The 16,862-nt window shown below is 36.5% G+C and overlaps 1 protein-coding gene across 2 annotated transcripts in view; it reads right to left on the bottom strand.

Moving 5' to 3' along the window:
• The window catches only part of GlnRS (Glutaminyl-tRNA synthetase), a 77,772-nt gene extending 61,770 nt beyond the window's left edge, over nt 1-16,002 (bottom strand). For both annotated transcript variants that reach the window (XM_065237779.1, XM_065237778.1), the window contains exon 1: nt 15,844-16,002. The gene's annotated coding sequence lies outside the window, so the exon portion shown is untranslated. The remainder of the gene's footprint in view (nt 1-15,843) is intronic.
• Nucleotides 16,003-16,862: the final 860 nt, after the last annotated feature.

The raw sequence follows: 16,862 nt of genomic DNA, 5'->3' as shown, positions 1-16,862 counted from the left end.
TCACGTGCCGCCATTGTGGCCGAGCAGCACATCCCAAACAGAAATGTTTGGATGTAGCCACATCGAACAATAGCACCGCTCCAGCAGCTCCACCAACCGAAGGGGTATTCAGTCTCGTTGATTTTCCGTCGATGGATATCGAACAAAACGTGATTACCTCTTACCCCAGCAGGCCTGGGTTCAATCCCAGTCGGCGCCGCCGGGATGTTCTGAGGCATAACATCTCTGATCACGCCTTCCTTCGGATGGGAAGTAAAGCCGTTGGTCCCCGGTTCATGAGTTGATGGGTCGATAGGTAGGGTCCAGGTGTGGGAGCTGCCTTCCTGGCACGTCGGTAGCATTGGTGCTCAGCACGGAAAACAAGATCGACGGAAAAAAACAAACCAAAGGAAAAAAAAAACGACATCGGGTCAATCATCTGCTGCATTCACCGGGTTCTCAGCAGAAGAACAACAGCAAAACACCGACAATCAAACCGATCATTACACTTCAAACGTTGAAAGCGAAAACTCTAGCACCAGCTCATCGAACGCAACAAAGGATTTCATTGAAAATACCAACAAACGCCGGCGGTCAAAGCACAAGGAGAACGAAAAAAAGAAAGTTCGTGCTGATCAGTGCACCCAGAAGACTGGTCAGTAAACAGATAGTTTAGATGAAAATAATGTAACTTATCAAATAGAGGATGATACGTTTTATTTGAAAAATAAAAGCGGGAACGGATCTAATTGTAAATAATGGTCATCGGCACAAGCAATGCTTAATAGGCGAGGGGGCCTCATAAATAAACGCAATAAAAAAAGTCCCGAATAGCTCTAAGCACTTCATTACGCTCCTCTCTGTCTGCTCCGTTCTGGCTTTTTCGCGTTTGGCTGGCTGAATGCGTTTTCTTGCTCTGATGCAACTAGCACAGAGGGTGCTGAGTTCCTCACTGAAAGCCATATGTTCTTTGGCTTCAGTTTCCTCGGCATGGTTGTGTCACATGCCCTCGTTAACGTTTAACGTGATCAGATCCGAGAGGCCACTGTCTACACGGTGTGCTTCAACCAGTGATGGTATAATCATTATCAAAATGATATTTTTTCGCTCTCATACGCTCTCCATATCACGTGTGATATTGGAGCAAAATATCATGCTTGATATTGATTTTTTTTTCTCTGTTCGGGACCTAGCACTACTGCGATATTGATTTTACAAGCTGCTTTGATATTGCGAGACTATTCACAACGTGTAAAGTTGAAGCTGAGAGTTGAATCGCTTCAAAAATGACTCCGTTGCACCCCATTTTCTTAGAAAGAGTAGACATAATAATGTTATCTTTTTTTCTTCTCTTCACCGACCTTCCATGATGGGTTTCGGTTGCGTCCGGGTGTAAAGCAAAAATCATGAAACTCAATCTCATCACAGTTCAGTGAGATTTGCAGCTGGTGAGTTTTACACGTATAAATACACCAAATAAACCAAATAAAAAAATACAAAAATAAACCATAAATTCGTAGGGAATTTGATATTATGTTAATGGTCATATATTTTCTTGGCAACCCTTCTCCTACATATCTTTTCCTACACTTAAAATAATCTACACGTGAAGCTACGTGAATAATCACGTAAGCTCTCAGTTTTACGTGACTCACGTAGAATGTATGTGATATCCCTTGAATTTCACATGGAGTTCCTTTTTAACACACCTACATAATCAATGAAATGTACGTGATTTTCCCATAACACAGAGTCTATGTGCGTTCCACGTAAAGCTTATGTGATTTCCACATCTGAAAAAGAGCGTTGCAAATCATGGCGGGATCATAATGTGCTTTTGTTTGGTATTCGGTAGTGGCAAGATGTAAGTATAACATGATGGATTATTTTATTCTCTTTAACAAAAATAAAATGTCTGTTTCATCGTGCTCAACAGAATGATGTTAAAGCTGTCCATCAGTTTCTTCCTCTAAGGAAAAAAGTATCTCGACCCATCTCCCCATGATCGTCCAGATTGTTTGTACTGCGTATCGAATATTTAAAAAAAAATCTGATGTGATGTATTTAGAATATCTGAATAAATTAAAGAAATATTATCAAATTATACTACTATGAATACAGTAAAGATTGTATCTACATATTAAGGAAATATTTGTATGAACAGTATCAACATATTGATACTAAAATCGTCAAAAGAATGTCACTGACCAAATCACATAGCTTCTATGTGATAATACAGTGATGTTAACAAGTCAAATCCGTATCTCTTATGCATGGCGAAGCAGAGCGAACAGAAGCCACTACTGTTTTTCAGTGAATGTATTTTACATTCACTGAAAAACAGTAACAAGTTCTGCCCGCTCTAGTTCGTGATGCATAAGAGATACAGATTTGAGTTATGAGCAAAACTTGTAGCTAATAACAAAACCTACAATATGCAGCTTCCACACCTGCGTAGGATATCGCACCCATTCATACACACATGGGCCGAAGAAAGACGTGATCAGTGATTTTTATGCCTCAGAAAATCCCACCGACGTCGGCTGGGATTGAACCCAGACCCATTGGGGTAAGAAAGCAGTCACGCTTACCACTACACCACCGGCTCTAATAAATAACAATGGCATGGATAATAGTAATCCTATATATCAGAGGAAACATGTCAGAAGGGTATAACGTAACGTAAACAATGACTTTGAACGTCGATTTCACTTGAATGACCACACACCCACGAAATCTGACTACACCAGCTCATAGAACAAACATTAATGTTTGTTCTATGAGCTGAGTGGGTGTGTTGTCATTCGTAAGAAACCGACGATCCAAGACATTGTTTACGTTTCGAGTTAGACCTTTCTGACATGTTTTCTCTGATAGAGATTCGCGGTAGGATTGGGCGATCTTCAGATAAAGATCGATCTTATATTTGGCTCTAGAGTCGATCCACTGATTAAATCGGTACCAAAGAATCGATCTTTGATAGATCGATCTTATGGTTTTTATTTCAATTGACCTTTCTGAAGTTTATAACTCGTACACTTGCATAATCTCAAGTGCTTAGTTTGCTATCCTCACTTTCGCTCTAGCCAAAAAAGTTGATTTGTTATTGTTATCCTCACTTTCGGACTATACGCTTGTTTACGTTGGTACCTCAAGCAATTATTTCTATTATTTTTTTATTTCATTTAATGTTGTCGTGACGGTAAGAAGCAATGAGCACAGGAGGGAGGAAGCGAAAACCTTCAAATGTTGCTGTATTCACAAATATCGGAAACGCAAATAGTGACGCCATTGTAGGGAGCGATGCTGATTTTGACGTTATGTTCCTTAAATTTACCTCGCAGTCTGGGGTGAGGGTAAATCGTTTTTTCGATGTAAATACACTGGAGTCGCTTTTTACGCGGGTGATACGTCCCGTAAAAAGCGACTCCAGTGTATAACGATAAACCGCGTAGATTCTGAAATCCGCGTAAAAAAAACCGTGTAAATTCCGAAATTCACATAAAAAAAAAATCGTGTAAAAAGCGACTCAAGTGTACAATTACAAAATTTAAAACCTATTGCTTTTTTAAGATCGAAGGAAGAGATCGATTTTTTCGATCTTTTAGTAGACAAAGAATCAATCGCGTTTGCCGCGACAGTGAAATTATTGCGCAGGTATCTACACCGTAATTTATTTAATACACTTTTTGGGAGGATTTTTGAAATACCTATATGCATCAAAGAACTCCGTTTCCCAGTCAAAGTTTAAAATATTTTGGAAACGCTACTTTAGACTCTAAGGCGATTGAACTAATCGGTTAGGATTTCCGAAAAATAAATGGCATGTACTTCAAATGTAAGGGTGGGTTTATTACATCCTCTGCATGTTTTCTTACAACAAATGTAATGCCAATTCTCATAATGGATCACATTACATGATTTATTGATGCGGTGAATCATTACAAAGTCTGCATGCTTTTTATGCAGATCTGTACCGTGGTGGTGGGCTTCTTTGGACACTTTTCTGATGTAAGGACTATTCAGTTTATAAAACGGACACACAAACTTTCAGTCATAGCATTATTATTTGAAAACTTAGCTTAATACTTTCTTCGGCAAGTTTTAAGCTCTAATTATAAGCAACAAAAAAAGATAATAAGCTATGTACTTGAGGCAGCATATAATTTTTACAAAAATTTATATCACATGTAATCTAAAATGCATTTTTTATACTCGTTTTAAAATAACTTGACCACCAAGATGAATTTTGCAATTGTCTCAACCCAATTATTTTTTTATTTCATCTCTTCTAAAAGATGGTAAACACTCATTTGAACAAATAAGTATTTTGTAGTGTATGTACGATTTTGCTCAATTTTCAGTGTCATTTTTTTTTCAACGTTTACAACTTCAGAAAATTAACAATAATGTCTCAAACATTCTAATATTTTCAAATGCTGTAAATATAAGCTATTCAGTGACAGTTTTATTTAAATTTTAAATGAATTTGCACAGTTGAAACACTTCAAGTAAAATTTAGTTCTGACTATTAACTCTGTCAATCCACTTTTTATCACAGTGTGTTCTTATTAAGTGATCTGACAAGTGTAAATGATGATATTTTTTTTATCTAAAGTGTTCTACGTAAGTGTATAAAGAGGATCCCATACATTGAAGAAAAAAACTTTTTTATTTACGCGGAAAACGAAAAGATGGAACAACAAAATATAGTTTTAGCGTATTTTGTAAATCAATTTTTTTGAAAGCCTTGCTTTGATTGTTATTTCTGAAGTTATGCGTTTGTTTATCATTAATTTAAGGAATCGCATAACTTTGTTTTGACCATAATTTAAATATGTCCAAAAAAAAAACAATACGAATACAATGAAAAATTAAATTTTTACTTGCAATTTTTGTTGTGCTGACTTAAACTGAACTTAAACATGTTCGTATGAAATCAATAAAGTAGTTGATAATAGGATTTGGTGTACATTCAATGGGGATACCTTTATGGTGTATAATGAGAAGAATATGAACGACCAAAATTTAATGCAGAAAATGTTCATCATGTATAATCATCACAACAGTCGGAAATGTGAATAGACGGGCTACTTTGAACACGGTACATGGAACGAAAATCAATTATTTTATTCATGTGTTTCACTTATACATTTTTGCCAAAACATCAGCCTTATACATTCCATAAGACAAACCACATAGGTCCTATAATAATGCAAAAATGGTATGTGTACATTTCATTTGACGCATGATCTTCATTAACTTTTTGCAAGGCGTCTGCTTATTAGTTGACTTATACATTTTATGAATAATCAGCAATGCAAATTTGCCAAAAGGTATAAGAAGATTTCTATCCGTGTATAAACTTTCATCTGATGGTGATAATAAAATGGACAAAATAAATCAACATCGTAATACCATAGAGGTAACTCTAAGACTAGAAGGTCTCGAAATAACGTGCTCAACTTTTTGGCTCAGCTCTGGTACTCTCTTCGGTCCCAAGCTAATCGATTCAACCCTCGAAACATAGGAAAATCCACTAACCCCTCATTTTATCTGTCAAACTTTCATTGCGAATCAAAACAAACATAGTGCAGTACTAGAATTTCGACTAGATTGGGGTACGTTAATCGTTTGCTTGGGACCAATTGGCTAGTCAAGTAGTGAGCTAATTTAAAATCGTTAGTTTCGTATTGATTGTTAGTAATACCACAAACGAAGTGACAGACGGAGCGGCTCGAAAACTTTGGTGACTAACCTGCTATTGCAATTTTTCAGTGTACCACATGGCAACACCACTACTACTGGATTGTACCACATGGCAACACTACTATTAGATTGAACTAGCATTTTCACCAAATGTACTAGAATGTTTTGGTTCTATCTCATTCACTCTACTCAAAACTGAAATACATAAAAAAATGACAAAATGATACGCACTCTTTGCACACTGTCAAAGAATCATTGTACACAAAATCAACTTTGTTCAAATCAAAACAAAAAAAAACTAACCCATCTGGTGGATGATGGCACAAGCTTCCAAGAAAATTCTATTACAGTGAACCACATTATTTTAATGGATTTCTTCGCCAGTTAGTCGTCTGTAACTTCGTTTGTGGTAATACCCTACACGACAGGATCTATACTACCCATAATCGCATAGCAGTCCCATCTTTGCTTGATTTCTTATCCATATGGGACTGATATGCGATTATGGGCAGTATATCACTTCATATATTATTTTATTATTATTTTTTATTACTTAAATTGTTTTATTAGTACCGTAGACCCCCGTTAATCTGAACCACGCTTCGTGCAAATAAACGGGGTTGATTTTTCATTTGAACTTCTAGCAACCCTATTTCCAGCAGAAAAACAAGTTTCTTGTAGCCTTATTTGCTGTTTTGTTTTGATGCTGCGTTCCGTTTCGCATAGTTCGATTTCACTATGGGCTAAATGACGTTTGAGCAATTTTTAGTTTGTACGGCGTGCAGATGAGTGGAGTTTAAAAGTGTTCAAATTAAGGACTGTCAGATTACCAGGATCCACGGTATTATAATCTGCAGTTGCTATTATTCAATCATATTTAATTGCTGTATCAAGTACTATATATAGCGGCGCCGGTGGTGTAGTGGTAAGCGTGATTACCTCTCACCCCAGCAGGCCTGGGTTCAATCCCAGTCGGCGCCGCTGGAATGTTCTGAGGCATAACATCTCTGATCACGCCTTAAGCGTTGGTCCCCGGTTCATAAGTTGATGGGTCGATATGTAGGGTCCAGGTGTGGGAGCTGCCTTCCTGGCGTCGGTAGCATTGGTGCTCAGCACGGAAAACAAGATCGACGGAAAACAAATCAAGGAAAAAAAACAAATAGTACTATATATTCTGGTGAAGTAAATTAATTCATGTCAACACATGTAAATCACCCATTTCATTTAGTAGATTACAGCCCATGAACTTTAACAGGAGCTATTGGAACTTGATTCCATCAGTATGATATTTCTTTATTTTAATTGGATCTTCTATCACCGACAAACCGACATGAATGACCATAGTAAAAACAATAAAATTTCTGACCAAAGCACACTACTGACATCTTGCTCCGTGTTCGCGGGAAATATTTAGCTAAGCCATGAACCCGCATGCAAAAGTTATGAATTGGTTCGTGTCTGATCTATTCTGGGCAAATTATTTTTATCTAGATAAAAAAAAATCCTATGGTTTTGACAGTTCGGATCACTGCACATTTAAATCAGCTGTTTACGATTTTCGGGCATAAGTCAGAATTAAGTGTCATGTCGGTTTGTCGGTGCTTCTATTACTATACTGACAATATATCAATGATGACGAGATATTTCTCGAGAAGGAACATTTCAAGGACTTCATACTATTTCAGAAGATTTTTTTTTTTACTTTTTTCCATAGAAGTTTTTTTTTACCAACAATTGAATTAGGAATAATTTAACCACCAGTAGGAATTTTTACTTTTAATCCTTTTCAAATTCCTCTATTAAGGGAAGAGTTACCGGCCCGAAAATTAAAAAAAAAATCGGTACGGTTTTGGAACAATTATCAAAAATCCAAGAAAATCAGTTTCTTCCTTAGATTTTTTGTCAAAAATTACATTGATACCTTTATCCAATATTTTTTATAAAAATCAAAACGTAATTATTTTTTCGGAGCGGTGAGCTATACAGCTATTTCATTAGACTTGGGAGTAACCTTGAACTCATCTTAGTTTAATAGAAAATAATCATACTCAAACTATACAAAGTTTATCTTTTACTATTCTATTCTATCTTACAAGCATATGAAGCTATGGAGCTTCACATTTATAATTATTTATGGTCAACATTATTTGTAGCAGCTGCATTCCACGGACTTCATGTTTTAATTGGAACTTAATTTTTATTATTGACCTACAACATCTAAATTACCATTTTTCAAGTAGTCTAGAAATTGACATTTTGTTAATGTATTTTGATTATTCTTATATATTTCAATTTACTGATTAGGTAGTTAATTTATAAAGTATATACTTGTATATGTGACTACCAATCACAAGGACTAAATAATTTTAGCATAAAAATTATTATATTATTAACTATAAGATGCATTATTTTTATTATGAAAATATATAATACTAGCTACAATTTTATAAAATAAAACTATTACTGATCGAGAAAAATCATCGTGCCGCTTTGACACAATACATTTCTCTCGATGACCTTTTTCATTTCGATTTTCCTAATTGTTTTTTTAGTAGAAATTGCCTTTATTTTAACAACAATTTTAATTATTAAATCATCAAATATAATAAGTTGATCAATTAATAGTCTTTTTTATTAGCAGGAGCTTTAGAATGAAATAATTAAATAATTAAACAATCCGCTACAAAATGTTGAAAAAGAAAAACAGTATCAATAAAATAATGGTTATTGAAATATATTTGAATGAAAATTTTTAAATTATGTAGTTTCAAATGGCGCTTATATATTTGAAATACGTCAATAAATGAGTTATGATTTTTCAAACATTGCAAGTTTTCCGTTACACATTTTACCGGAGGCATCGGGTTCGGAGTTAAAAACCAAGAATTAATCGTTTGAGGCTTACTGAATATTGTACAGGTGTTCCACTAAGGATGATTATAATATGTATTGAAGAAAATATTATAAAACCTATAATAAAGGTTGCACATACTCATTTCAGCTAAAACAATGTTTTTTTTTTTAAATTATGACATAATTAGATACTATGATCATATTTTGAATTGGTAAGATACAAGAAGAGGTTGCAAAGAATGTGTTAGACATATTAAACCTGTTTATTTCACTTCATGAGAGTCACCATCAGCGATTTTTCACACACTCACTCACTCACTCACTCAGCGATCAGCAAATCGCTGATTTTGCCTAATAGAAAGCAAAATTTACAGGTTTTATGTTTCAAACGCATACTGTGTAACCTCTTCTTGTAAGTTACAAGTAAGACATGTCATCATGCCATCTATTGGTTTTATTATTATTTATTTATCATGCCATGGTTTTATTATTTTGGTTTTATTACACCAATGTTTAGAGGGAGGGAACAATTAAATTACTATTTATTTTAAGCAAAAAATTGTTTGACAGATTCAATCATTTCAAATTGAATGGAATATCTTTTGTTTTAGCACATTTGCATATCTCTAAACAACGAAAAACATTCTGGGAAGGAAAGGGTTAACCAACAAGTCGGGGCTGACCCCATCTTTGATTCTGCATAACCTTTTAATTTCAAAACTTTGTCGGTAGTGTTAATTATGCAAAACGTTTAATGTCCAGATTAGTAATGATAACCCGGTAGACCACCTACATGTGAAAGTCCAAAGCCCATATTTTAAGGATTCCCTGAACAAATTTAGAAAATGTATAGTACTTTAATCTAGATAGTTTTTCCCTCAAGACCATGCACCCATTACACAGCAAAAAATTCTGAATTTTAATTATCGCGTAAACTCTCCCTTCGGTTAATTTTGAGCTATACTTGGCATAAACAGCGGAATCGTTTACTAGCTTGCATACAATATTTCTTATTTATGCGATATTGCGCTTAAATTTACACGAAATATCGCGTAAATGTATGCCAAATCTAGCGTTAATTTTATGTGTGCTATAACTCGTAGAAATTTACATGAAATTTTCGAACGGTGTACTGGTGTGGCGGTGGTATGGTATGGCATCATACAACAAATATCATGCTGAGACGTGTGGCGTGAGGATGACGATGATATTGGATGCCAGATTGATAGGAAATGCAACTAACATTCAATGTAATACATTTTTGGTTTGCGTGCATATATAAATTAAGTTTACCCAGATTGGACGTAACGCAGAAAAAAACCAAAATATTGGTATATGGTTCATATTCAAAAAACTGGGTTTAATATTTACTCATATTTCACTTTTTTCGCTTAACGTCCAATCTGAGTAATCTCATAGCGCATTCGGCGTATTAAGAGTTCCCAATTTTCCCCGTCCTACCACTAACTGACCGTTTGAACGCCTTTAGCAGCATCGTGTCCCTAATAAAATTTGAATGGTTATTTTGCTTAACGACTTGTTCGGGGTAACGGCGCCTGTGGTGTAGTGGTAAGCGTGATTACCTCTCACCCCAGCAGGCCTGGGTTCAATACCAGTCGGTGCCGCCGGGATGTTCTGAGGCATAACATTCTCTGATCACGCCTTCCTTCGGATGGGAAGTAAAGCCGTTGGTCCCCGGTTCATGAGTTGATGGGTCGATAGGTAGGGTCCAGGTGTGGCAGCTGCTTTCCTGGCACGTCGGTAGCATTCAATTGGTGCTCAGCACGGAAAACAAGATCGACAAAAAAAAAACAAACCAAAGGAAAAAAAAAAAAAAAACTTATTCGGGGTGTCATCCAAACCATGTGTGGAATAGTTCAAGCATTCGGGTTATCATTCGTGCATGGTATTTTTTATTAGTGGTACCGTAAAACGGGGTACCTTTGATAGTTTTTTGGAGTTCATTCTAAATAATTTTAACAACAATGAATATTTTTCAAATTTTATTTTTTAAGGCAAGGGATCCTAGATTCAATTCTTTGGTAACATGTTTACCAGGAATTATTGAATTTGCACCATTGTTATTGTCTTGTGACTGAACATCAGTTTTTGTTTTGTTTTGGGGTTACTTATTATTATCGTATTATTACTCGATGAATGTAGAAAACCATGCGAGAATCTCAAATAATCATATATAATCAGAAACATCATAAGCAATAAAAAAAAAACAATATTAAATTTGTCATGACTTTATAGAAAATACAAATAATAAGTGATTTTTTGAGTGCCCGGGGAAATACAAGAAAAAAATGTTTTGCAGGTATTTGGAAAATATATAGAACATACTATAAAAAACTCTATACGGTATCAAAAGTAATACCCTGTGCTACAAAATGGAACCAATGTTTCCAATTCGTAAATAGTGCAGAACGTAAATTTAATCATTATATTCTACTATCAAAGTAACCCGCATTATCAAAGATATAGTTTTACGGTACTTATGACCAAGCATAATGTCTACCTCGACTCTCTTGATAAATAAATAAGTGCTTCATCATCGATTAATAGTGGTTCATAAAGTACACTCGACGTTCGGTAACAGATTAATGTTTACACATAGCAGCTGCATTCACTAACTGAAATGCATTTTATTTGTCTAACCAGTAATTTTCTTCTTAATTCCATCTGGAACCTTAAGCATCTTAATTAATCATTTACAAATGGGATCTTCATTTTGCGAATCCAGAATAATCCCAAGACTGAACAGCTGCTATTTGTTCACTAAAACTCCATCATGTAGAATGAAGCGCTTCTCGCTCAGCTAGTATGATCTTATGTCTTCAGCCAGAGAAAAAGGCTGCCGAAATAATTGTTATTTTTATTGTTAATTATGTTTTTTGGAGGGGGCATTGAGCCTGCTCGTCAGTGTAATGTTGACGACCAATTATACACCTTCCATGCAGCAATCAAACAGATAAAGATGAGATGGCTCTTAGATAATGACTTATGCGAGTCGATTGAAATCAGCCAAATATTAAATAAGGGTTAGGTTGATCCTTAACATAGAAGCGTAGATGCATAGGTGAAGGATGAGGGAAAGAAGAGGCAAAGGTGTTGAAATGAAGAATTAGATGTCGTCGAGATTGAATACGCATGTTTAAATAACGTTGATCCAGGTACCTATCGTACAAATTTGCATATCATATAGTTGTTATTATTGCCAATAATACTTACATTTCGAGAAAGATGATGCTACCTATTTTACCTTTTATGTGATACCTATCATCACAGAATCCAACCTTGAATCGTAGACCAGCTCCATTAACAATACACTCGTTCCGAGAAGGGGCTCATGGTACCACTCATCCTGTATAGTCATCTTTTTCTTCTTCAGGATCGCTTACCACCCGGAATGAACGCTCGGTGCGGTTCGTAATATCAAATAGTGCTACATGCAAACGAAAAAGAGATACAACCAGGATTAGTTTTTTAATGTAATAGTTTCATCTGAATACCCAACTAACCATATCTCAGTGACATTGTCTCACCCTAACATTTAAAGTTTAAATTCTACGGAAAACAACCGAGGGAAAAAGGATGCACTCACGGGAAACTACGAAGCGAACTAAACAGTAAGCGAATTGGTGTTGACGGCACCGTAGAAAATCATCTTATACCGTCAGAGATTGACAGATTCTTATGAGAATTTTCGCTTGAGTACGAGGATTGTACGATGTCCGCGATTTCGCACAGACGTTTTCTTATGGGATTTAACCATAGGAGTAAAGAGTAGAAAAATATCCAGATGGATTTCTAGTAAAGAGTTACAGAGCTGCGAACACACTCGAGTCGAGCTTAAGCCGACTCGAGTCATGCAGCCCGAGCATAATTTCGACCCGAGTCATGCAGATCGATCATCATGGTAACGTCTAACGTTGGTCTAACGCTAACATTTTTCCTTCTGGGCGGATGGATTTGAGTTCACTCACTCGACAAAAAGTGATACAACAGCGGGGCCCTGTTTACTAAAAATGACCATATGTGTTCATTTTTAGTAAACAGGGCCCCGCTGTTGTGTCACTTTTTGTCGAGTGAGTGAACTCAAATCCATCCGTGCACTCGTCAATTGGCAATCTAACGATAGTATACTTTAATCACACTTTTTAATAAGTGAAAACGCGCTTATTAGTCCAGTTTGGTGTGAAATGCGCAATAACATAAGAGAGAAAACACACATATTTCAAGCTGAACATTGCATTAGGTCCTAAGTAACATTGATCGATTCTCTTCGTCGACTTTCTCTTTCGTTAATAACTTGAGCTCATAACCGTTTCTAGTTGTGTTTGTCGTATTAGATGCTAGATGAAAGCTTCTTTTATCGATATGTGTGCTGAAAATACCTGGGAATGTCTTTACATGGCCGTGGGAATGCAAAGAGAAAGTCGATGAAGAGAATCTGTCAATGTTACTTAGGACCTAATGCAATGTTCAGCTTGATTTGTTCAGTTTGGTGTGAAGTGCGCAATAACACTATACGCTATATTCCTGTCCGCAAAACTCAGTGTGTCCGCAAAGTTGAGTGTTTTTCGGAAACCGGAAAAAAGCTCACATTTTTGCACTTCGTTGCATTTCTACGACCGCGGTTCACTGTTTCACTAATGTCGTTTTCGTTTTTGCGGTGTAGCACCGGTGTAGTGTAAGCAGGAATAAGCGCGAGTCTTTGACAGCTCAACAATATTTGTTTGTAAACAAAGGTGCATCCTATATCCACCCCCTAATTTATTTCGATGTACGGCAGTGTAGCACCGGTGTAGCTACACCGCAAAAACGAAAACGACATAAGAATTCAATAACGTAAACAATCCTTTAAATGTGTCGAACCTCTTAACGGAATCCCTTTATGAAGAGCTTTGAGTGGTGTTGAGTACTTGACCCTGATGAAGTCTGCAAGTAGTAGACGAAATACGCGTATCTGTCAAAAGATAAGCAATTATAACGGAATTTAAAGGAAATAAACCAACCCACTCAAAGCTCTTCATAACGTAAACAAACAAACTCATACCGTAGACAACGGTAAAGTCACGCACGAAGCTTGAACATTTTGCTCTATGGCAGCTTATGTGAACAAAACGAATCACGTGGCCAAATCGTCTGGTGATATTTCCGCGAATCTCTGTATATAGCATTACTAATGGAAATTAATTCCACTAAATTGACTGTGGAGTTCAAGTGTCATACTGGTAAATGTTAAGTGAAGTTCACGTAAATTTTGAGTGACCTCATGGTGTGAAAACTGTCTGCGTATTTGTTAGTTCAAAATAACGGCAGATGAAAATATGCGTTTTTTGTTGCTAGTCGAGTAGGGATTTTTAATGTTTTTGAGCGTAAGTTTGTAACAATAACTGAATCCTGATTTTCAATATCCAAAATAAATTGAAGAGTTTAAAATCGGTTTGAGCACTCCTCACAAGCTTAATCGCCGAACTACAGGAGTGGTTACAACAAAAAGACGTCTATTGGCGTTGACGGCGACTCTGTAGCTCTTTACTCCAATGGTAAAATCCATAAGCAAACGTCAGACTGTGCGTGAAACATGGCGGACTTCGTACTATCCTTTCATTCCACTGAAAATTCCCATAAGAAACTGTCAATCTTTGATGACGATTTTTCGGCGGTGCCGTCAACGCCAATTGGAGATGTGATGTCCTTTTCGAAGTCATCAGTTGTTGGAGGAAAATAAATGTAAGAATCAAACTTAATGTTTTAAATAAATCAATAACCAACTATTCCTTTATTCAGAAGCAGCAATTATTAGAGCATTGAGGAGCAAACAAATGCAAACGATCAACTTAACAACAACCAGTGCCCATGGTATAGAATTAAGAATAGGTTACATGATACACATGATAGTTACTAAAAAGAACAGTTTTATGTCAATATCGTGACGTTTTTCCTATACTTAATGCATTGCTGTGTGTGTGTATTCAATCTAACCCCCACTGGCCGGCAGTGGTATTATGGAAGAAATTTGCTTACAACAATCCTTGATGTTATAATTTGAAACAAGTTTAATCCGGGAGTTAGAAAGCGATTACTCTAATGCAGATTCAGCAACCCATTTCAGAATGCCTGGTAATTCACGTCTATTCCGAGGTTACTTTCACATACAATAAGCCCCGCATGTAAACACTACCGTTATCATATGAATAATGGTACTGCAAACACACTTCCAGATTTCGAAATCTGGCGCGTATTTAGCAATATATGGAAATATGCATTTATGATTGATTATAAATCAGATGGATCTCACCAAATTCTGCCTCCAAAAAAGGATCGGTTTGTTCACTCGTGGTAATCGAAAAAATCTTCCGCGTTGTATTTGCTTGACACCTCATTCGCGTGCATCCTCGGAAGGCAGAACGCCAGCACCAAGAAAAGAAAAAAAAATACTCGGTAAAACTCTTCTTGGGAGGGAGGCAAAGCACCAAAAACAAACGAAATGAAAAACCAACCGACGCGACGCCACAGCAACACAGCTTCTCGAAACAAATTCTTCGGAGTGGACGATTCGAAACTGTTCAACGCAAATTCGTCAGATACGCACTGCGCTATCTTCCATGGAGTGACCCGCTGAATTTACCACCGTATGCTCCTATACTTAATGCATTGCTTGTCAAAAAATCTTAGACCCCCTCCCCCCTAGAATGTGACATAATATATGCATCAACCCCATCAACCCATACAACGAATTCAAATAAAAATTACTACAAAACCCAGTGACGATTACTAAACAATTCACGTAACTTTTAAGTGAAGCCAATTTGACGACCGTCCAATAAAATTTACGTGAAAATCACTTGATTTTCATATGGATCACTTGAAACAGCATTTCATTCCCAAAACACGTAATAATTACAATTATTACTCGCGGACATTGCAAAAGTGTGGTTTACATCTCACAGCAGTTATTGCGCATTTCACACCAAATTGGACGTTTTTACTTATTAAAAAGTGTGATAAAATTGCAAGTTTACGTCTAATCGTCTTGGTGTCTTCGGTGCACTTATTCCTTATGATGCAAGCAATAAGTGCTCCGAAGACATCAAAACGATTTGACGTGCACTTTTATCACACTTTTCGCATTTTTGGGACAGTCCAGTTTCAGATGCAATCAGCAATAAAAAATTATCGAGAAAATCTCACAAGAAAAAATCGATGAAGTCCACGTTAACAGTACCACTGAACTGTCATCCGATTAGGTTAACCCTAGCGGTGCAAAACCTTATTCAATGAAGTACTTACATCACCAGTCAATAAATACGATTAGTTCACACTGTTATCGCGTATTTCTAGCGCTATATTTAACGTTAATCAAATATTTTTGAATAAATTGAAATTATAGTTTGGAGGTAAAACTTCTTTAAGACTTTAATGCGACATGCAAACATCGATTCTGGCTGCTGTATGGAATGGATCCTAAATTAGGATTGGGCGATATTGGATCTTTTCGATCTTAAAAAAAAAATAGGTGTTAAATGTGTAAGTCGACAGTGAGCATGCATAAGGGCGAATACGCGATGATCGATTCTCTTCATCGATTTTCTATTTGCATTGCTACAGCTAATCCCAGAAGGAAAAATGTTAGCGTTAGACCAACGTTAGACGTTACCATGATGATCGATCTGCATGACTCGGGTCGAAATTATGCTCGGGCTGCATGACTCGAGTCGGCTTAAGCTCGACTCGAGTGTGTTCGCAGCTCTGTAACTCTTTACTAGAAATCCATCTGGATATTTTTCTACTCTTTACTCCTATGGTTAAATCCCATAAGAAAACGTCTGTGCGAAATCGCGGACATCGTACTATCCTCGTACTCAAGCGAAAATTCTCATAAGAATCTGTCAATCTCTGACGGTATAAGATGATTTTCTACGGTGCCGTCAACACCAATTCGCTTACTGTTTAGTTCGCTTCGTAGTTTCCCGTGAGTGCATCCTTTTTCCCTCGGTTGTTTTCCGTAGAATTTAAACTTTAAATGTTAGGGTGAGACAATGTCACTGAGATATGGTTAGTTGGGTATTCAGATGAAACTATTACATTAAAAAACTAATCCTGGTTGTATCTCTTTTTCGTTTGCATGTAGCACTATTTGATATTACGAACCGCACCGAGCGTTCATTCCGGGTGGTAAGCGATCCTGAAGAAGAAAAAGATGACTATACAGGATGAGTGGTACCATGAGCCCCTTCTCGGAACGAGTGTATTGTTAATGGAGCTGGTCTACGATTCAAGGTTGGATTCTGTGATGATAGGTATCACAT

The sequence above is a fragment of the Ochlerotatus camptorhynchus genome, unplaced genomic scaffold (genome assembly GCF_037179485.1).
Source record: "Ochlerotatus camptorhynchus isolate MF236.1 unplaced genomic scaffold, CSIRO-AGI_Acam_v1.1 ptg000644l, whole genome shotgun sequence".
In the NCBI taxonomy this organism is placed as follows: Eukaryota; Metazoa; Arthropoda; class Insecta; order Diptera; family Culicidae; genus Ochlerotatus; species Ochlerotatus camptorhynchus.
This window is presented reverse-complemented; position numbering and strand designations above follow the sequence as displayed.